The 22,985-nt window shown below is 48.8% G+C and overlaps 1 protein-coding gene and 1 long non-coding RNA gene across 3 annotated transcripts in view; one reads left to right on the top strand and one right to left on the bottom strand.

The window, feature by feature from the left end:
* LOC148217564 (islet amyloid polypeptide-like) overlaps nucleotides 1-22,977 on the bottom strand; it is a 26,102-nt gene extending 3,125 nt beyond the window's left edge. The window contains exons 1-3 of one of the 2 annotated variants that reach the window (XR_015800981.1): nucleotides 22,836-22,977; nucleotides 22,075-22,173; nucleotides 67-276 (exon numbers count right to left, since the gene is read on the bottom strand). The gene's annotated coding sequence lies outside the window, so the exon portion shown is untranslated. Of the gene's footprint in view, nucleotides 1-66; nucleotides 277-22,074; nucleotides 22,174-22,835 lie in introns of those variants that run through there. The other variant, XR_015800982.1, reaches the window with a different exon arrangement.
* Nucleotides 19,538-21,732, top strand: LOC148217565 (uncharacterized). Its single transcript, XR_015800990.1, has 2 exons — nucleotides 19,538-20,435; nucleotides 20,762-21,732. It is a non-coding gene; the product is annotated as an uncharacterized LOC148217565 (long non-coding RNA).
* Nucleotides 22,978-22,985: the final 8 nt, after the last annotated feature.

Below are 22,985 nucleotides of genomic sequence, written 5' to 3'. Positions count from 1 at the left end.
TAGTGCTTTTCTAAAGGCGCATCTTTTACACTGCAGGGAAAGTAAGAAAAAAGGCAAAGTATTTACCTTTTTGTGGTCACAGATCTAACTGGAGAAGCCAGCAAGCCCTCTTGGTTAGCAGGAAGTGTGCATGCAACAATTCCACGCTTGCATCTGGCTCTGGAGTATCCTTCTCCCTCTTCCTTTCTGGCAAGTCTCACGACTCTTATATATCCTCGACACCTTTCTCAGCTCTGACATCAGGCAGCACAGAGAGACTGTCGTTAATTCCAATCCCTACAGACAGAAAGTGCCCCAGAGAGGAGCAGAGGCAGGTGGGTCATTATTGCACTAGTACATCAGTAAATATTCTCCTGCTGTATGCAGAATGCCCTCGTGAAGGTACTGCAAGAGCATATTGCACATCAGAAATGTAGCCTCAATTTTACAGCTCTGATAAGCTGCTGTGGTTATATTCCCTGTGGGTGTTTTCGTGGGCTAAATAAGGTAACAAAAGTCACAAAGAAAGCCAGAGCAAATGAAACGCCAGGCCACTGGTAATTGAAATACAAGAAAACATGTCTCAGAAAAGATGGAAAAGTTAAAGTTGTGGAGGTTTGCTGTACAATATAGATAGAAAGCAAAGGTATCTGAAGGGATAAAAGCTGTATGATGAATAAGAAAAGAGTGAAAGTTATTTAAATTGACAGATAGAGTTCTCATTCAGGGTAACACAGTAGAAATCATGCACATTTTTCAGTCAAGTTTAAATGTCAATGAAAATTCTGTCGCTATGAATGTAAAATCTCATATTTTAAAAACCAGGTGGATTTGTCATGAGTGAAAATTGAGTCAATTAATGCTTTTCAGAAGGCAAAGACTAGGATTAAAAAGCCAGGAAATGTCAGAAAAGCCAGAAAACGTGCAAATTTATTTCTCTAGTATGCATAAAGTATGGTTGAGGGAAAAATGTACAGCTTTTAATAGACTAAATCCAGTGTTGACGAAATATCAAATTGCAGATTTCCAAGGATACAGATTAGAACCATTTACCTCTGATTTCAGTGGAAATTAGGCAAATCACTTCCCCCTCCCTCTCCCCCCCCAGAAGTGTGAGAGCTGGAATCCTTCTGCAGTCGACTTAATTTTCTTTTCCTCCTCTCTTTTAGGACAGGAAGAATCACGACTCTCCTGGCATCTTTGCCAAGAGCTGTGGTGTTTGATCAGCCAAAGCCCAGAGGCTTCAGCACCAGAGGTCTGAGCCTGGAGGGCTCCTGGTGCTGCCCGTGCTGTGGGCTATGTCAGAGGATGCAGGGTTCCTCTTTGCCTCCCTGCTGGGATTAACTGCCATGGGAATGTGGGATCTGGGTGAAACTCCAGCTCTCCTGGTGTTCAGGGGAGCAAGGTCTGAGGGACTCCTCTCTGGGGATGTGCGGTGAAGGACTGAATAGTGTGGAAGGAGAGTATTTATAAACTGTATCACTGTTTCTCCCAAAATTGGGGTGGAGCACTGATGGGGGCGGTTGAGTTTGGTCTGGGCCGGCTATTCTTTGTGCAATTTTTAAATTCTCTTGTATGATTTACTGTCCGGTATCTTTCTAACAAAAGCTGACATAAATTTAGATTAAGGATTAGAACTTGGGTCCATTCATTGCAAACATTTGACAAGGCTGGAGGACTGGGGTGGTGACTGCTCTCAGGAAAGGTTACTTATTAATACTGTGTCAGATTTCCCGCAGTGACTGTCAGGCCTGCATGGCTGTGAGTTCGTGCTCTTCTCACTGGGGAAATAAGTTCAGCAAAATTAGAAATGTTAGAAAAATCCAGCCAAAAATTCCACCTCTGTACCCCCTAAGTTTTCCCAGTTTTTCCCAGCTAGGAGCTGCACAGAAGTCAGGCAGGGGAAGTGACAACAGGGAACAGCTGAAAAATTCAAAGGCACAAAGAGGAAAGGGGAAAGGTTTCAGAAAACAATTCTATGGTCTAAGAATAATTTCTGATTCCCTACTGAGAAGAACACGAACTCACAGCCATTCAGGCCTGACAGTCCCCTGCAGTGAGAGCTCAGCACACATCCACAGAGGCAAGTCCAGCATCTTAAATGAAAAAATAAAAATAAAAAACAGAAGAAAAAGGTGATTTCTTTTGCTTCAGAGTTATTTCAAGTTCTTAAAGCCCAAGCAACATTTGCTCTTGATTTTGGTTGGGTGAATCATGAGCAGTGGGCACGGGTCATGCCATTCATTGAGCAGAAAACCCGGGGTCATTTAGAGGGGACACAAGAACTGTTTGTGTAGCGACCTCGGGCTGCAGAGGGGCAGGAGAAAGGCCAAGGGAGCTCCCCGGGGCCACCAGGGCCTGTGGGGAACAGAATGAACGCTTGGATGACCAGTGGAGGTGAGGAGTGGATCTGAGTTCATCTACAGGGAAATAAGGAGGGGATACTCTGGAATGAAAAGCTGAGGTGATGAGTTCACCCACCTGGGCACGAGTTGTGTTTGCACAAAGTGGGAACAGAGGTTAAGGTCAATCCAAAGTCGATCCTGCTTGACCTCTGAATTCCAGGATAAGTTTTACAAGCTGCCAAATGAGGGAGTAAAAATACACAAAAATGAAACTGAGAGAATTCATGAGGTTCCTGGGAGTCCATTACACTGTTGTCATAGAATTCTTAATGAGTTTTGAGCTTTTAATGACAACAATTCAGTACTTTCTTTGGATTATTCACTGTGTAGGATTTGGGGTTTATCTGGATTTTAAAGGCGTCGTGGTGGCCCTGACACTGCTCAGGAGCTGGTAGGAAAAGCAGGGTCAGAGCTCCTGGCAAGCACAGGGTGTTTTTCCCAGAGTGGATTGGGGAGGAATTGTTTGGGACTTGGTTTGTCCCTCTGGGTGATGCCAGTTGCTGTGATTTGTGTAATTCCATACATTTAACTCCCAATACTTCCCAGCCCAGGGGCTTGAGCTGACAGGGCAGCACACAGATTGTTCTCTGTGCTGTGCCCCGATTTGGGGTTGGCTGTCAGCTTTGCTAGCTCCCGTGAATTATGCCCATAGCCCCGAATTCCCTGCTCAATTCCCACTGCCATAACCTCACAGCGCCTCATGGAGTGGGGATATACTGTGGCAGGAAGCTCAGCAGCATCGGCACAGGGACAGGTGTATATTCCAAAGAATTTGCTGTTTCAAACCCTCATTCCCCAGCCCCGCCGATGTCCCTGGGGGCACTTGACAGAGTTACCTGGATTTCAGCTGATTTCACCCCCCCGAGCTCGGGCTCCAGGTGATCTTTTCAAGCAGGAGAAGGCAGGGGCCGGAGGCGCTCCTGGCCCGTGCCGAGGCAGTCCCTGGGGCCACGAGAGGACATGTCTCCCTGCAGAATTTCAGTTCTTTCCAGAGCCTCAGCAGTGACAGAGGACAAAGAGGAAGATGAGGAGGAGGAAGAAGGGGGAGAGGGTTTGAGAGGAGGGGAAGCCCAAATCCGTGCTGTGTGCGGAGCTCCGACAGCACGCTGCAGCCCGCAGCTCAGTGTGAGCACGGGGCAGAGGAGGCGATTTCTGGGCATTCAATCACCCTGAGGCGGGCCCGGCACCGCCCCTGCAGCACCGTCCCCAGCACAGCTCGGTACCGCTCCGGGATCACCCGGCCCCGCCCCCGGTGCCGCCTGGGACCACTGGGGACCGCCCCTAAAGCACCGCCCCGGCCCCGCCCGGTCCCGTCCCCGGGACCTCCGTGCCCCGCCTCGCCAAGCCCCGGCTCCGCCCCGAGCCTGCCCGGGCTGCGCCGGGACCATCGCTGGCGGCCCCGCCCCTCTTCCCCGGGCCGAAGCGGGCTGAAGGAGATGTCCGCACGATTGGAAACGCCGCCGAAAATCGCACCCGTGGGATCGGTGTCGGCGTCGTGCGCAGGCATCCCACTAGAGCGAGCGGGCTCCTTGCTGTGCCACCCTCCTTTTGCAGCCAGAGTTAGAAGGTCGGGGCGCGACACCCGAGCCGCCATCTTGGGAGAGGCAGGCGCGCAGTACCGCGCTCTGCCCACAGGGTGGCGCTTGGGAGACAGGCAAGGGATGGAATCAAGGAGTGTCCCAATCCTTGAGGAAATCCCCCTGAATGAACGCCCCAAAAAACCCCGACCAGAACTGAGAAACCTCCTGCCTCTGTATGAGTGCAAAGGGTGTGCAAGGAGTGTGCAAATAGTGTGCATTAGCAATCGATCGGCTGGCATGAGCAATCGATCGCCGATCTAATCGATCGGCAGGCGCGATCAATCGATCGCCGATATAATCGATCGGCAGGCGCGATCAATCGATCGCCGATCTAATCGATCGGCAGGCGCGATCAATCGATCGCCGATCTAATCGATCCGCAGGCGTTGGCAATCGATCGCCGATCTAATCGATCGGCAGGCATTAGCAATCGATCGCCGATATAATCGATCATCAGGCATTGGCAATCGATCGCCGATCGAATCGATCGGCAGGCATTAGCAATCGATCGCCGATCGAATCGATCGGCAGGCGCGATCAATCGATCGCCGATCTAATCGATCGGCAGGCATTAGCAATCGATCGCCGATATAATCGATCGGCAGGCGCGATCAATCGATCGCCGATCTAATCGATCGGCAGGCATTAGCAATCGATCGCCGATATAATCGATCGGCAGGCGCGATCAATCGATCGCCGATCTACTCGATCGGCAGGCATTAGCAATCGAACGCCGATCTAATCGATCGGCAGGCATTAGCAATCGATCGCCGATATAATCGATCGGCAGGCATTAGCAATCGATCGCCGATATAATCGATCGGCAGGCATTAGCAATCGATCGCCGATATAATCGATCGGCAGGCGCGATCAATCGATCGCCGATCTAATCGATCGGCAGGCATTAGCAATCGATCGCCGATATAATCGATCGGCAGGCGCGATCAATCGATCGCCGATCTAATCGATCGGCAGGCATTAGCAATCGATCGCCGATATAATCGATCGGCAGGCGCGATCAATCGATCGCCGATCTAATCGATCGGCAGGCATTAGCAATCGATCGCCGATATAATCGATCGGCAGGCGCGATCAATCGATCGCCGATATAATCGATCGGCAGGCATTAGCAATCGAACGCCGATCTAATCGATCGGCAGGCGCGATCAATCGATCGCCGATCTAATCGATCGGCAAGCATTAGCAATCGAACGCCGATATAATCGATCGGCAGGCGCGATCAATCGATCGCCGATCTAATCGATCGGCAGGCATTAGCAATCGATCGCCGATATAATCGATCGGCAGGCGCGATCAATCGATCGCCGATCTAATCGATCGGCAGGCATTAGCAATCGATCGCCGATCTAATCGATCGGCAGGCATTAGCAATCGAACGCCGATATAATCGATCGGTAGTCGTGATCAATCGATCGCCGATCTAATCCATAGGCACGCATTAGCTATCGATCGCCGATCTGATTTTTCCCGCCATTTTTCATGGATTTTTTCCCCCATTTCTTACTGATTTTTCCCCAATTTTTCATGCATTTTTTCCCGCAATTTTCGTGGATTTTTTCCCATATTTTCCCCATTTCTCACTGATTTTTTTCCCCCATTTCTCAATAATTTGTTTCCCCAATTTATCAAAGATTTTTTTTCCCCATTTCACCATGATGTTTCCCCCATTTCTCACTGATTTTTTCCCCCATTTCTCACTGATTTTTTCCCCCCATTTTTCCATGGATATTTCCCGATTTTCCCCCCCATTGCTCACTGATTTTTGCCCCCATTTCTCTCTGAATTTTCCCCCCATTTTCCATTCATTTTTACCCCCATTAATCACTGATTTTTTTCCCCATTTATCACTGATATTTGCCCCCATTTCTCTCTGAATTTTTCCTTCCATTTTTCATGCATTTTTCTGCCCATTAATCACTGATTTTCTCCCCATTTATCACTGATTATTGCCCCCATTTTTCACTTATTTTTTCCCCACAGCATCGGCCACCACAGCACGAGCGACAACAGCTCGCTCTGTTCCCGCCATTGCCCATGGATTGTTTCCCTGTTTTCCATGGATTTTTTCCCCATTTCTCACTGATTTCCCCCCCCCCCCATTTCTCACTGAATATTCCCCCATTTTTCATCGACTTTTCCCCCATTTACCACTGATTTTTCCCCCATTTCTCGCTGATTTTGTCCCAAATTTTCCCCCATTTCTCATTGACTTTTTTCCGTTTCTCACTGATTTTTCCCCCATTTCTCACTGATTTTTCCCCATTTCTCAATTATTTTTTCCCCCACTTTTCCCCGTTTCTCACTGATTTATTCCCCCATTTCTCACTGATTTTTTTTCCCCCATTTCTCACGGATTTTTTTCCCCATTTTTCAAAGATTTCCCCCCCCCGTTTTTCACTGATTTTTCTCCATTTCTCACTGATTTTCCCACCATTTTTCATGTGGTTTTTTTCCATTTCTCACTGATGTTTTACCCCATTCTTATTACCATTCTCATAGCTCTATTTTATATTTATACATATTCTTATATTTGCATTATTTCTGTTATACACTAGATTTTTCATAGATATTTGCTACTTATATTTCATTATATTTTACATGTATACCAATCTATTTCTATTCTTCATATTTTATTTTTATATTAGCTATAAAAACCGTGCCTCTACCCAAATAAAAAGCATTTAAACATTCCTTTTAGACTATATTTAGGTATTTTTTATGGTTCTGTTTTTCATGCATTCTACACCCACCCCTCCCTGTCAATGTTCCGGCACCCAGCATGACCCCCCCCCCCCCCCCCCCCCATGCCCGACTCACCTGCTCCTCCAGCGCAGCCCGGCTCCCTTTCCCAGGGACCTTGGGGTGCCCCAAACCACGTCGGAGCCCCCAGTCTCCACACCCTCCCCCTCCGTAGGGAACGGGAATGGGATGGGGAGCACACAGGACAAGAAAGGAACACAAAAGACACACTGGACAGAGAGAAGAAAAGGGCTGGAAGCTGGATATGAGGATGAAAGTGGAGCAGCAACAAACCTCAGGACTCTTGACTAGAGAGTGTGGCTGCTGAACGTCTCAAAAAAAACCCCCAGCTCCAACACAACATGCTGTGCTCACGGCTCGGCCTGGGACTCGTCAGTGAACATCTCTCTCTTGCCAGGGCCATAAAGCCCCCGAGAAAACACGAGGTGAGGTTGATGCGCTCCGGCTTTGCTCCTGCTCAGCCCTAACCCCAGCCCCTGCTGCCAGTGAGCACCCTGATCTCTGAACCTCTTCTCAGCTTGTTTGTACGCTTCCAAATTCCTTCCTCTTTCTTCAAGCTTCATCTGTTTCCTGGCATTGGGAGAATGACAAGTGTTTAGCACAGCGCAATGAATACAACAGTCTCATTTTCAGAAGACACAACTGAACGAGAACCGACAGCAGCACTGCTTCGAGACAATCTGGGCACACGTTTCCCTTCCAGCAATCTGAGTGTTCTTTTGTGTCACGCCTGAAATCCTGAAAATGGTTTTTTGAGAAAAATTATCCATAACTAGAAAACAATCAAACCAAATAAATAGAACCCCTAGGATATAATAACAGCCCATATACTACAACACTCCAATTCTAATATTAATAAGAAAACAGAAATTAGCTACACAGCATTACCTCAAACAAACACTACATACTGGCAAGAATCAAAGCCACCACAAAATAATTCAAAAACTACCCTATGCCTTATGCTACAGGCTAGAACGCCATCGGCAAACCTTATCAAGGTATCCTTTAAAAACAACGCCCCACCAAAAACAAAAACAACACAAAACGCCATTCAAGAACTCCCTTATCAACACCTGAATGAAAAAACATGGCATTAGATAAATAGACCATAGCCCTTATCATACACCATCTACAAACAAAATAAAGCTATACCATACATCCTCGAAAACCACCTTCAAAGCACGACATTAGAAAAAAAACTTTCCAGAATTAAAAGCTGTATCTAACAAAAGCCGTCTGATAAAATTAACAACCAAGCCCCCACCATCAGAGCTGCCCCTACTAAACTCCCCATCGTACATATGAAAAATCAGTTTTAAAAACCTACTTCAATTCATTCTGCCTCAAATACAAAACCATCCAGAAAGTTACCTTCACTCAAAAACAAAAGCGCACGTAGTAAATAACATTAAAAAATAAATCAGCACACTACACACCACAAGCATAAAATATTGAATTAAAACCAAAAATACCCCTAGTCATTAAAGAGCCCAGCCGCAAGCTATATTTAACTATAACTTCGTGCAAACGTACACATATCATTAAAATAGATTTCTTTCAGAATACAACTGATGATCTAAAATAGTAAAATGTCCGAGAACGATATTATAATAGGATATCCTCGATCATCCTCCCGCAAATTCTCTCCACTCTATTGTCCGACACACACCAGAAAAAAAATCCAGTTTTTACTTTTTTCAGCTAACTTCTCATTTATTAGCTGAGAGGAATGTTGAATTTGTCTTTACAAATGAGCTGTGGATCAGCCTGTAGATAAGGCTAGCACTGAGAGATAAAAGAAACAATGGGATGGATTCCACTGATTGATGAATGGAAAGAGATAGTTGCCTTTACAAACAAACTGCAGGGCTGCTGATAAATGAAATTGGATATCGAAAGATGAAAGAAGCAACGGGGGGAAGCTATGAATTCTATAAGAATTAAAAATTAAAAGGGAGGGTTATACATTAGAGGGGAATTTCAGGTATCAGGCGTTCCGGGAAGTCTGTGCCTCTCAAGTACCTCAGCCAATGGGAAAAGAGAGAGGGAAATGCGGCCGGGAAAATAGGATAAAAAGGAGGCTGCGTCCTCCAAAAATTTGAGAGATCCCAGGGGAATGTCCCATGGCCTCTCCCTTTATTCGAATAAAGCAAAAAGGACTCCTCTGTTTCCTTTTTGGACATAAACCGCTGGTGTTTGTGGATTAATTTTCCTGACATTTAGCAACATATTGTCAAAAAAAAAAAAAAAAAAAAAAAAAAAAAAAAAAAAAGTGATCCAGAAGAGGGCAACATTGACAGCCATTCCAAGACAGGATGAACAAATGCTTTCACATTGACAGAGGATGCTGCGATGTTCTGAGAACAGAAGATAGAATAAAATAAAGGAAGGTGATGTTACAAGACAGAAAAGGGTAAAATAAAAGGAGTACCTGAGACTGGGGGGCGGGGGGGAAGAAAATGGGGAAATATTAATTGCTACACACTAGGTACAAATGCTTTTTACAAGTAATTTATGAGAAGCAAGCTAAAAGCGTCTTACTGCTGCTAGTGATATCATGCTCCAAGCTCTGCTAATAATTCCTATTTCTAGCAATAGTTAAATTGAACTCACTACATTCCAACTATTTTTCTGCTTGTTTAGATGGCAGATCCGTTTGGAACACACCTTCGTATAGCAAATTCTATGCCCAGGTAGGGACCTCTCAGTTCTTCCATAAAACATTTTCTTCTGCATTATGGCAAGCCTTTGTTTTAGCTTGACAGCTTTCTTGAAACTTAAATTTACGCATGTATCCAAAGACATTTGCAATTCCAGAAATTGGTAGGCACATCATATGGAAAGTAAATAACATTCTCGAGAGGGAGTTGCTTTGTTACCGAGGGGATGAAAAGCAAGGCTAGAGCTAGTAGAACTACCCAAGAAATTGGACTTAACGCAGCTTTTACAAGGCTCAAAGTAGCCATACCGAGATGTTTGAGCTAAAAGCCCCAGTTACCAGACTTACAGGCCTAATAGTTATCACCACACCACATTCCCTGGTTGCAGTATTTTTAACAGCAGTGCAGAACGCTACTGAAAATTATTTTTAGGTTGAATTGTTCTCTCCCCTCACTGCCTGTGTAGCTGTTAGAGGCTTCCAGGAGGCTGGGGAAGCAGACTGCTGGTTTCACTTCCAGACAGGTCACTTCCATGGTCTGCTGGAGGGCACTTTGAAGCCCGTGTCCTTTTCTTGCTCTATTGTATCTGACAGCTTTCCTCCCCCACGTCTGTTTTTTAGCGGGCAGCATTTTTGGAGGGCCAGTCAAAGACCTCAGGCTCCGAGAGAATTCATCTGCTTTGCTCTGTTTATGTGTGCAACAGATGGGAGCAGCAACTAAGTCAAGTAGTAACTTCTGAGCTGCCCAGTTATCAGTAAACCAAAATATTCTTTTGTGACTCTCGCCAGACGAACATATCATCCTATCCGAGTCACACACTGCCCCTCTGGCATTTTCCAGTCAGACAAAGAATTCCTGGCCCCTTCCTTGCATGAACCTCAGCTCTCCACCTTGTTCCAGAAAGAGTTCTAGATCCAAGGCCCAGTGAGCCAGCTACCCTTTGCTGCCCTGAGCAGTATGGAAACAGCCAAGCCCCAGCCCTGCAGCCCTGCCTAACTCGCCTTTGCCTCCCAAACCTGAACCTTTTCCTTGGCTGTGGCATCCTCACTCATGCAATCCTGAAGACAAAAATCTGATTTGGCAGGTGAGGCCGTTTCTAACGCAAAAGCTTCACCAAGGTTTCTCTTCCAACTTCAGCCTTAAACAGTCCTGTCCTCCTCAGACAGCCCCCACCTCCAGCCTTTAGCTGTAAATACTTACTGGTTTATAGCTAATGCTTGCCACCCCTCAAAATTAAGTCTTTTGATATGCATTTACATCCCTCCCTAACCATGTCCTCATCACCCTTCCCAAACTCAGCCTCATCTCCAGGCCTAGAACCTCTCCCTAGGTGAGGGACTGTCCTCGGGTAGGAGTGCTGACAGACCTGTGCATGAGCCCAGCTGCATAGCCCGTGCTAATCCCAGCCCAGCTCTAGCCTTTAAACCCACTGGGGCTTTGGTACTGGAGGCCCAGTTACAGTAACCCCTGTGGCCGTTCCGCTTCCAGGCCATCTGGGAGTTGTGATCCCCCACCCTACACCACTTTGGTGAGAAATGCATTCCTTTCTTACAATAAAGTTTTCATTTTATGTCTAAATTCAAGCATTCCGAGAAAACGTGTAGCAATTATATCAAGACAGACATGACAGGCACCAACATGAGTCTTTCATTACACACTTTTCATGCCTTCTCTCCACAGATTTCTTTGAGGCAACTCTGACTCCTTTTCTCACAGGCAGCTCCACACAGCCCCGACTCCTCCTCTCCTCTGTACGACTGGCTAAACCCCAGCCTGTCCCTTCCCCAGCCACCTGAGCCTGTCTGTCCCACACACAGCATCCTCTCACCTTGTCCATCCCTTGCACGGCCACGTGTCCCTTCCTCCTCGCAGCACAGCCAGCAGGCTCCAGCCCACACTGCAGCAGGCTCTGCACCTCCAGCTGGAGCTGTGCTTAGTGAAACTGGCAGCCAGCTGACCCACGCTTTTATAACAACCAGCCTCACTGGGCAGGCAAGGCTGTTTCCACTCCTTGCTAATCAGTACAGCTGTAACTCGTTGGCAACTAGTGCCTTCTGCACTATCCTTACAAACTATTCTCCTACAGAAATGGACCGGAATTCCGCGGGGATTTTCCGGGGATTCCGGGGGGATTTTCTCGGGAATTCCGGGGGGATTTTGTCGGGGATTCCGGGGGGATTTTATAGGGGGTTCCGGGGGGATTTTCTCAGGGATTCCGGGGAGATTTTATCGGGGATTCCGGGGGGATTTTTCCCGGGAAATCCGGGGGGATTTTCCCCGCGATTCCAGGGGGATTTTCCAGGGGATTCCGGGCATATTTTCTCGGGGATTCCTGGGGGATTTTCCAAGGGATTCCATGGGGATTATCCAGGGGATTCCAGGGGGATTTTATCGGGGATACCTGGGGGATTTTCCAGGGGATTCCTGGGGGATTTTCCCGGGGATTCCGGGGCGATTTTCTCAGGGAATTCCGGGGGATTTTCTCGGGAATTCCGGGAGGATTTTCAGGAGTATTCCGGGGGATTTTCCCGAGTATTCCGGGGAGATTTTTTCGGGGATTCCAGGGGGATATTCCCGGGGAATTCCGGGGGATTATCCCGGGGATTCCGGGGGGATTTTCTCGGCGATACCGGGGGGATATTCTCGGGGATTCCGGGATGATTTTCCCGGGGAATTCCAGGGGATTATTCCGGCGATTCCGGGGGGATTTTCTCGGGGATTCCGGGGGGATTTTCCAGGAGATGCCGGGGGGATTATCCCGGGGAATTCTAGGGGATTTTCTCGGGGATTCCGGGGGGATTTTCCCGGGAATTCCGGGGGGATTTTCCAGGGGATTTCGTGGGGATTATGCCGGGGAGTCTGGGGCTATTTTCGCGGGGATTCCGGGGGGATTTTCCCGCGGAATTCCGGGGGGATTTTCTCGGGGAGTCCGGGGAGATTTGCCCGGGGATTCCGGGGGGATTTTCCGGGGGATTTTCTCGGGGATTCCGGCTGAATTTTCCAGGGGATTCCGGGCATATTTTCTCGGGGATTCCGGGGGGATTTTCCAGGGGATTCCGGGGGGTTTTTCCAGGGGATTCCGGGCATATTTTCCCGAGTATTACGGGCGAATTTTCTCGGGGATTCCGGGGAGATTTTCTTGGGGATTCCGGGGGGGCTTTCACGGGGATTTCTGGGGGATTTTCGCCTGGATTCCGGGGGGATTTTCTCGCGGATTCCGGGGGAATTTTCCCGGTGATTCCGGGGGGGCTTTCACGGGGATTTCTGGGGGATTTTCGCCTGGATTCCGGGGGGATTTTCTCGCGTATTCCCGGGGCATTTTCCTGGAGATTCCAGGGGGATTTTATGGGGGATTCCGGGGGGATTATCCAGGGGATTCCGGGGGGTTTTTCCAGGGGATTCCGGGCATATTTTCCCGAGTATTACGGGCGAATTTTCTCGGGGATTCCGGGGAGATTTTCTTGGGGATTCCGGGGGGGCTTTCACAGGGATTTCTGGGGGATTTTCGCGTGGATTCCGGGGGGATTTTCTCGCGGATTCCGGGGGCTATTTTCCCGGGGATTCCGGGGGAAATTTCTCGGGGAGTCCGGGGGGATTTTCTAGGGGAATTCCGGGGGATTTTCTCGGGGATTCTGGGGGGATTTTCCATCGGACTCCGGGTTGATTTTCCCGGGGACTCCGGGGGATTTTCTCGGGGATTTCTGGAGGATTTTCCCGGGGATTCCGGGCGGATTTTCTCGTGGATTCCGGGACGATTTTCCCGAGGAATTCCGGGGGCATTTTCTCGGGGATTCCGGGGGGATTTTCTCGGGGATTCCGGGGGGATTTTCTCGGGGATTCCGGGGGGATTATCCAGGGGATTCCGGGGGGATTATCCAGGGGATTCCGGGGGGATTTTCCGGGGAATCTGGGGGGATTTTCTCGGGGATTCCGGGGGGATTTTCCCGGCGAATTCCGGGGGGATTTTCTCGGGGATTCCTAGGGGATATTCCAGGGGATTCCGGGGTGATTATCCCGGGGATTTTCCCGGGGATTCCGGGGGATTTTCTGGGGGATTCCGGGTTGATTTTCCCGGGGAATTCCGAGGGATTTTCTCGGGGATTCCGGGGGAATCTTCCAGGGGATTCGGGGCGGATTTTCTCGGGGATTCCGGGGAGATTATCCCGGGGATTTCGGGGAGATTTTCTGGGGGATTCCTGGGGGATTTTCTCGGGGATAGCGGACGGATTATCACGGGGATTCCGGGATGAGTTTCTCGGGGAATTCAGGGGGATTTTCCCGGGGAATTCCGGGGGGATTTTCTCGGGGATTCCGGGGGGATTTTCCCGAGGATTCCCGGGGATTTTCTCTCGGATTTTTTTCCCCAATTTTTCAAGCATTTTTTCCCGCAATTTTCGTGGATTTTTCCCAAATTTTCCCCATTTCTCACTGATTTTTTTCCCCATTTCTCAATGATTTTTGCCCCAATTTATCAAAGATTTTTTTCCCCATTTCTCACTGATGTTTTTCCCCATTTTCCCCCCATTTCTCACTGATTTTTATCCCCCATTTTTCAATGATTTTTCCCCATTTCTCTCTGATTTTTTCCCCATTTCACCATGATGTTTTCCCCATTTCTCACTGATTTTTCCGTTGAGTTTTCATGGATTTTTCCACCCATTTTTCGTGGATTTTTTTCCCCATTTTTCCCCATTTCTCACTGATTTTTTTCCCCATTTATCACTCCTTTTTCCCCATTTTTCCCCATTTCTCACTGATTTTTTCCGCCATTTTTCATGGATGTTTCCCCCAATTTTCATGGATATTTCCTGATTTTCCCCCCCATTTCTCACTGATATTTGCCCCCATTTTTCTCTGAATTATTCCCCCATTTTTCATGCATTTTCCCGCCCATTAATCACTGATTTTTTCCCCATTTCTCACCGACTTTTCCCCCCATTTCTCACTGATTTTTATCCCCCACTTCTGACTGATTTTTCCCAATTTTTCGTTGATCTTTTTCCCCATTCCTCACCGATTTTTCCCCCATTTCTCTCTGATTTTTCCATCATTTTTCATGGTTTTTCCCCCCCATTTCTCACTGATTTTACCCCATTTCTCACTGATTTTTTTAATGTTTGTATTTCTATTTCTATTTCTATTTATGTTTATATTTATATTTATTGTTATTGTCTTGTATGTTTATGTTTATGTTTATGTTTATGTTTATGTTTATGTTTATGTTTATGTTTATGTTTATGTTTATGTTTATGTTTATATCTATGCAGGTTTACGTTTGTGCATGTTTATGTCTATGTTTATATTTATGCATATTTATTTTTATGCCGGCGAACGCGGGCAGGCGTTTTATGTAAACGCCTATCCGCCGGGGTCCTAGAGAGGCCGCCATCTTGAGCGTGTCGGGACTCTCAAAATGGCGCCTCGGGCGGCACCCCGCCTGACCTTCCCAAAATGGCGGCAGAAAGGGCGGGAAAAAATCAGGACCCCGGTGTGTAGGCATAAGATGCCTGATCACATCGCCGATGCCGATCCGCTCGCCGCCAATTTTTCCGGACGTGTCAGAGTGTGCCGACAACGGCCGCGCGGTCCGCGGTGCCGCGGGCGTGAGGGCGCCGGCGGGCGCGGGCAGGCGTTTTATGTAAACGCCTATCCGCCGGGGTCTTATTGCGGCCGCCATCTTGAGTGTGTCCGCACTCTCAAAATGGCGGCTCGGGCGGCACCCCGCCTGACCTGCCAAAAATGGCGGCAGAAAGGGCGGGAAAAAATCAGGACCCCGGTGTGTAGGCATAAGATGCCTGATTACATCGCCGACGCCGATCCGCTCGCCGCCAATTTTCCCGGACGTGTCAGAGCGTGCCGACAACGGCCGCGCGGTTCGCGGTGCCGAGGGAGTGAGGGCGCCGGCGGGCGCGGGCAGGCGTTTTATGTAGACGACTAGCCGCCGGGGTCCTAGAGAGGCCGCCATGTTGAGCGTGTCCGCACTCTCAAAATGGCGGCTCGGGCGGCACCCCGCCTGACCTTCCCAAAATGGCGGCAGAAAGGGCGGGAAAAAATCAGGACCCCGGTGTGTAGGCATAAGATGCCTGATTAAATCGCCGACGCCGATCCGCTCGCCGCCAATTTTCCCGGACGTTTCAGAGCGTGCCGACAACGGCCGCGCGGTCCGCGGTGCCGCGGGCGTGAGGGCGCCGGCGGGCGCGGGCAGGCGTTTTATGTAAACGCCTATCCGCCGGGGTCCTAGAGAGGCCGCCATCTTGAGTGTGTCGGGACTCTCAAAATGGCGGCTCGGGCGGCACCCCGGCTGACCTGCCAAAAATGGCGGCAGAAAGGGCGGGAAAAATCAGGACCCCGGTGTGTAGGCATAAGATGCCTGATTACATCGCCGACGCCGATCCACTCGCCGCCAATTTTCCCGGACGTTTCAGAGCGTGCCGACAACGGCCGCGCGGTCCGCGGTGCCGCGGGCGTGAGGGCGCCGGCGGGCGCGGGCAGGCGTTTTATGTAGGCCCCTATCCGCCGGGGTCCTAGAGAGGCCGCCATCTTGAGCGCTGCCGCAGGGCTGGGTCCCGGCCCGCGGGCCCTTCCGCCATCCTGAGAGGGGCACCGTGCAGTACCCGCCTGTGTCCACACGGCGGCAGCACTGCCGCCCAACTCAGCCCGGCACTGCCGCCCTGTCAGGGACAGACAGAGAAGGGAGAGAGTTCCAAGCACCAGAGTCCCCACCCGTCATAAAATCCTCTCAATGAACGCCCCAAAAAAACCCCGACCCAAACTAAAAATGCCCTGCCTCTGACTAAATGAAAAAAAAACCCTTTTATATATATAAATCATCTATTTTTTAGTATTTAATTTATAGTCATAATCTAGACATATTTCATATATTCAATTTAATTGCTATTCTATTTATCATATATACAATATTATTTTATTATTCATTATATACATAGATTTATATTACTAATATTATTTCTATTTTATCTATATCCATCTATATTTGTAGGTTCATAGTTTTTAATATTATTTCTTTAAAAGCTCTGCCTCTAACCAAATAGAAACAAAAAACTCGATTATTTTAAATTATATTTGAATATATTTTTCTATTTAGTTTTCATATTTATATCTGTAGATTTATATGTCTATATTGTGTATTCTATATTTATATACTATTTAATGTATTTTTTACTAGTATATTAATATACTATATGCTATTTACATTCTATTATAACATACTATTTAATATAACGTATTAAAATCGATAAATTATTTATATTACATACTACATACATGTATTTTATATTTCTATATATTTATATATGCATATATAGTTATCATAATTTTATGTCAGTATCTATTTTTGCATATTTGTATATTTTTGCCTATATTATTTTCAAAAAACCCTCCTCTAACCAAATAAAAACCAATACAAAATTCCTTTTAAAGTCTGAATATTTATAAATTTCTATTTTCATAACAAAATATAATGTAACGTAATATATTTATATATTGATTACTTATATTTGCTTATGTATTTTTATTCTTTATCTTTTCTTTTATATTTACAGTATCTATAAAAAATCCCTACCTCTATCCAAACACAAACCAATAAAACATTCCTTTTAGACTATATTTAGCTATTTTTTAAGGTTCTGTTTTTCATGCATTCTACACCCACCCCTCCCTCTCAATGTTCTGGCACCCACCATGACCCCCCCCCCATGCCCGACTCACCTGCTCCTCCAGCGCAGCCCGGCTCCCTCTCCCAGGGACCTTGGGGTGCCCCAAACCACGTCGGAGCCCCCCTCAGCCTTTTTTCCTCACCCCAAAGAAGGCACAGAACGACTCCTTTAATGAAGTTGTTTTAACAATTGTAAGGCTAGAGCTTTTGGTATCCACTGCTTGCCATCCCTTGTAAACCAATTTTTTTCTTCTTTCTTCTGCAGCTTAATAAACCTCTTTTTTTCCCATAGTTTTCCAAATGCATGTATTACCGCATATGCATATTTAGAATCAGTAAATATATTTAATGTCTTGTCCTGCTATAATTCACAGGCTCTCACAAGCGTGTGCAGCTCTGCTGTCTGAGCTGACCAGGTGGCTGGTAACCTCCCCCCTTCCTTTAATTGCTTTCCATTCACGATAGAGTATCCTGTAAATCATGAAGAATGGGGGGGAAAATCAGTGAGAAATGGGGAAAAAAATCCCTGAAGAATGGGGGGAAAAATCAGTGAGAAATGGGGAAAAGTGGGGAAAAAATCCGTTAGAAATGGGTGGGGAAATTCCATGAAAAATGGCGAAAGAAATCAGTGAGAAATGGGGAAAAATGGGTAAAAAATCAGTGCGAAATGGGGGGGGGGGGGGGGGGGGGGGGGGGAATCAATGAGAAATCGGGGAAAAACATAAGTAAGAAACGGGGGGGAAAAGTCCATGAAAAATGGGGAAAAATCAGTGGGAAATTGGGATAAATCTGGAAAAAATCCATGAAAAATGAGGGAAAATATCAGTGAGAAATGGGGGAAAATGGGGAAAAAGTCAGTGAGAAATGGGGAAAAATCAGTGAAAAACGGGGGGAAAACTCCATGAAGAATGGGGAAAAAAATCAGTGAGAAATGGGGAAAAAAATCCCTGAAGAATGGGGGAAAAAATCAGTGAGAAATGGGGGAAAGTGGGGAAAAAATCCGTGAGAAATGGGGGAAAAATCAGTGAGAAATGGGTGGGGAAATTCCATGAAAAATGGCGAAAGAAATCAGTGAGAAATGGGGAAAAATGGGTAAAAAATCAGTGCGAAATGGGGGGGGGGGGGGGGGAAATCAATGAGAAATCGGGGAAAAACATAAGTAAGAAACGGGGGGGGGGGGGAAATCCATGAAAAATGGGGAAAAATCAGTGGGAAATGGCGATAAATCTGGAAAAAATCCATGAAAAATGGGGGAAAATATCAGTGAGAAATGGGGGAAAATGGGGAAAAAGTCAGTGAGAAATGGGGAAAAATCAGTGAAAAACGGGGGGAAAACTCCATGAAGAATAGGAAAAAAAATCAGTGAGAAATGGGGGAAAAAATCCCTGAAAAATGGGGGGAAATATCAGTGAGAAATGGGAAAAAAATGGGGAAAAAAATCATTGATAAATCGGGGGAAAAATCAGTGTGAAAGGGGGGGAAAAATCGGGATCGGGGACGTGGACCGGGACTGGGATCGGGGACCGGGACGGGGAAATGGGACAGGGACCGGGATCGCGGACGGGGACCTGGGACAGGGACCGGAACCGGGATCGGGGACGGGGACTGGAGACAGGGACCGGGACCGGGATTGGGGACTGGGACCAGGACCGTGATCGGGTTCCGGGACGGGGAACTGGGACTGGGACCAGGATCGGGGACCGGAACCGGGGACTGGGGACCGGGACCAGGACTGGGGACGGGGACTGGGGACAGTGACCGGGACTGCAATCGGCACCGCCCCCCGAACCGCTCCCGGAACCGCTCCCCGGGCTACCCCGGCACGGCGACCGGGAACGCCCCCGGCACCGCCCCGGCACCGCCCCCGGTGCCGCCCCCGGCACTGCCCCGGCACCGCCCCGGGTAGCGCCCCCGGCACCGCCCCCGGGGCGGGCCGCCGAACGCACGCGATGACGCGCGGGGGGCGGGACGGCGCGGGGCGGTGACGCGCTTCATGCCAGGAGCAGGGCCGGGTGCGACGAAGACGGGAGCGGGACGACCCGATACCGCGCGGGGCCGCGGGCCCGGCGGAGCCCGGCCCGCTGGGTAGGGGCCGCCAATGGCACCGGGGCTTCTGCTTCGGCTTCTGTCCGTGTCGGCGGGGAGGCCCCAGCCAGCGGTGCCCCTCTCCCTCGGCGACACGGGCGTGGAACTCGGCATCGGGCGCTGCATCGCCGCGGACAGCAGGGGGCGCACGGGTACCGATACTGCCATGGGGCCAGGCGCTGCTCTCCTGCTCCGCCGCCAGGCGGCGCTGCGCTGCCGTCCTGCCGCGCCTCCGGGCACGCTCGGTTTCCTCGGACCCCGGGCCCCGCCTGTCCCGCCGCTGCGGAGGCGGGGGATGCTTTATGGGACTGCCCGAGCTGGCGGTGCCGGGTCTGGGGCGTTGGGGCGCGCCTTGGGGGGCTGCGGGTGCGCTCGTTTCCTCTTCTGCATGGCCTTCTGTGTGAGCATCTCTCGTTGCGACTGCTCTTGGAGAGTCAAACCCCTCCTCCTAAGTGGTCTCAGGAGCCTGGCAGGGTGAGTTTTGTTTCACAGGGGAAAGGGCCACACTGGTCGTGTCCAGAGACCTGTGCACCCAGCCAGGTTTCTGCCTGATAAAATTCCAAATGGATGAGGATTTCTCCCAGCCCCAAGCTGCCCCCACCTGTAACCCTGGCTGCCTTTGGGGTGCCCAAAGCCTCCTCTGTGCAGATCTCAGGAACCTGGGAGGGGTGAACAATGTTGCACAGGGAAAAACCCCACAGATTTTATCTCCGGGCCTGGGGCCAGGAGCAGGCATTTGCGTGCTAGAATTCCAGAAGGAGCACGGTGTCTCCCAGACCCAAGCCGCATCCAGCTGTGACCCAGCTGCTCTTGGAGTGCCAAAAGCCTCCTCGTAGCTGATCTCAGGAACCCTGGAAGGGTGAGTTTGGTTTCACAGGGAAAAGGCCTCAGTTTGTGTCCAGAGATCAAATAAGGGACTCTGCTTTTCCTCTAGTTCTCCTTCCTGTTTTCACCTGGGCTAGAAGGATGGGCATGGCCTGTATTTCTCATATCAAAGTGATGTTACTAAATTTGTCCAGAAGTTCTGATTGTTATTTTTATTAGTAGTAGTAATTTTCTGATAGAAAACACTCTCATTTTGCCTTTCCCACGTTGTTTCCAGGTGCTGCCCAGGATGGACATCTGTGGTCTCAGACAGTGATTCCCGAGGAGCAAGGAAAGCCTTTTCCTCACCTGCACAGTTCAGGTGGATGGGACAGAATTGGTGTGGCCTGACAAGGCAGGAAAAGCTGTCTGTGTTCTGGAGTGCCTTGAAAGCTTTCTCCGTCAGGTTTGGAAGGGGTTTCTCTTTGGGATTTCTTGTGATGCAGCACCACGGGTATCCCTTTGTGCCAAGTCCAGTGCTAAAGGATTGAAGAACTGACAAGTGGGGTCTGGGATGAAAATGCCGCTAATAAAATTAAGCAAAGAATACAATAAGAGAAATGAGCATCCTTTTAATGTCTGAAATAGTTAGGAATAAAAATGCTGGAAAAGGGCACTCTGAATTGGTGTCACTTGTCATGGATAAAACCCCAGAGTGAGGAATCAGAGCAGAAGTTGAGAGCTGGAATCCTTCTGCAGTCGACTTAATTTTCTTTTCCTCCTCTCTTTCAGGACAGGAAGAATCACGACTCTCCTGGCATCTTTGCCAAGAGCTGTGGTGTTTGATCAGCCAAAGCCCAGAGGCTTCAGCACCAGAGGTCTGAGCCTGGAGGGCTCCTGGTGCTGCCCGTGCTGTGGGCTATGTCAGAGGATGCAGGGTTCCTCTTTGCCTCCCTGCTGGGATTAACTGCCATGGGAATGTGGGATCTGGGTGGAAACTCCAGCTCTCCTGGTGTTCAGGGGAGCAAGGTCTGAGGGACTCCTCTCTGGGGATGTGCGGTGAAGGACTGAATAGTGTGGAAGGAGAGTATTTATAAACTGTATCACTGTTTCTCCCAAAATTGGGGTGGAGCGGTGATGGGGGCGGTTGGGTTTGGTCTGGGCCTGTTATTCTTTGTGCAATTTTTAAATTCTCTTGTATGATTTACTGTCCGGTATCTTTCTAACAAAAGCTGACATAAATTTAGATTAAGGATTAGAACTTGGCTCCATTCATTGCAAACATTTGACAAGGCTGGAGGACTGGGGTGGTGACTGCTCTCAGGAAAGGTTACTTATTAATACTGTGTCAGATTTCCCGCAGTGACTGTCAGGCCTGCATGGCTGTGAGTTCGTGCTCTTCTCACTGGGGAAATAAGTTCAGCAAAATTAGAAATGTTAGAAAAATCCAGCCAAAAATTCCACCTCTGTACCCCCTAAGTTTTCCCAGTTTTTCCCAGCTAGGAGTTGCACAGAAGTCAGGCAGGGGAAGTGACAACAGGGAACAGCTGAAAAATTCAAAGGCACAAAGAGGAAAGGGGAAAGGTTTCAGAAAACAATTCTATGGTCTAAGAATAATTTCTGATTCCCTACTGAGAAGAACACGAACTCACAGCCATTCAGGCCTGACAGTCCCCTGCAGTGAGAGCTCAGCACACATCCACAGAGGCAAGTCCAGCATCTTAAATGAAAAAATAAAAATAAAAACCAGAAGAAAAAGGTGATTTCTTTTGCTTCAGAGTTATTTCAAGTTCTTAAAGCCCAAGCAACATTTGCTCTTGATTTTGGTTGGGTGAATCATGAGCAGTGGGCACGGGTCATGCCATTCATTGAGCAGAAAACCCGGGGTCATTTAGAGGGGACACAAGAACTGTTTGTGTAGCGACCTCGGGCTGCAGAGGGGCAGGAGAAAGGCCAAGGGAGCTCCCTGGGGCCACCAGGGCCTGTGGGGAACAGAATGGACGCTTGGATGACCAGTGGAGGTGAGGAGTGGATCTGAGTTCATCTACAGGGAAATAAGGAGGGGATACTCTGGAGTGAAAAGCTGAGGTGATGAGTTCACCCACCTGGGCACGAGTTGTGTTTGCACAAAGTGGGAACAGAGGTGAAGGTCAATCCAAAGTCGATCCTGCTTGACCTCTGAATTCCAGGATAAGTTTTACAAGCTGCCAAATGAGGGAGTAAAAAGACACAAAAATGAAACCGAGAGCATTCATGAGGTTCCTGGGAGTCCATTACACTGTTGTCATAGAATTCTTAATGAGTTTTGAGCTTTTAATGACAACAATTCAGTACTTTCTTTGGATTATTCACTGTGTAGGATTTGGGGTTTATCTGGATTTTAAAGGCGTCGTGGTGGCCCTGACACTGCTCAGGAGCTGGTAGGAAAAGCAGGGTCAGAGCTCCTGGCAGGCACAGGGTGTTTTTCCCAGAGTGGACTGTGGAGGAATTGTTTGGGCCTTGGATTGTCCCTCTGGGTGATGCCAGTTGCTGTGATTTGTGTAATTCCATACATTTAACTCCCAATACTTCCCAGCCCAGGAGCTTGAGCTGACAGGGCAGCACACAGATTGTTCTCTGTGCTGTGCCCCGATTTGGGGTTGGCTGTCAGCTTTGCTAGCTCCCGTGAATTATGCCCATAGCCCCGAATTCCCTGCTCAATTCCCACTGCCATAACCTCACAGCGCCTCATGGAGTGGGGATATACTGTGGCAGGAAGCTCAGCAGCATCGGCACAGGGACAGGTGTATATTCCAAAGAATTTGCTGTTTCAAACCCTCATCCCCCAGCCCCGCCGATGTCCCTGGGGGGCACTTGACAGAGTTACCTGGATTTCAGCTGATTTCACCCCCCCGAGCTCGGGCTCCAGGTGATCTTTTCAAGCAGGAGAAGGCAGGGGCCGGAGGCGCTCGTGGCCCGTGCCGAGGCAGTCCCTGGGGCCACGAGAGGACATCTCTCCCTGCAGAATTTCAGTTCA

This window comes from Sturnus vulgaris, unplaced genomic scaffold (assembly GCF_052056855.1).
Source record: "Sturnus vulgaris isolate bStuVul1 unplaced genomic scaffold, bStuVul1.hap1 Scaffold_610, whole genome shotgun sequence".
NCBI lineage: Eukaryota > Metazoa > Chordata > Aves > Passeriformes > Sturnidae > Sturnus > Sturnus vulgaris.
This window is presented reverse-complemented; position numbering and strand designations above follow the sequence as displayed.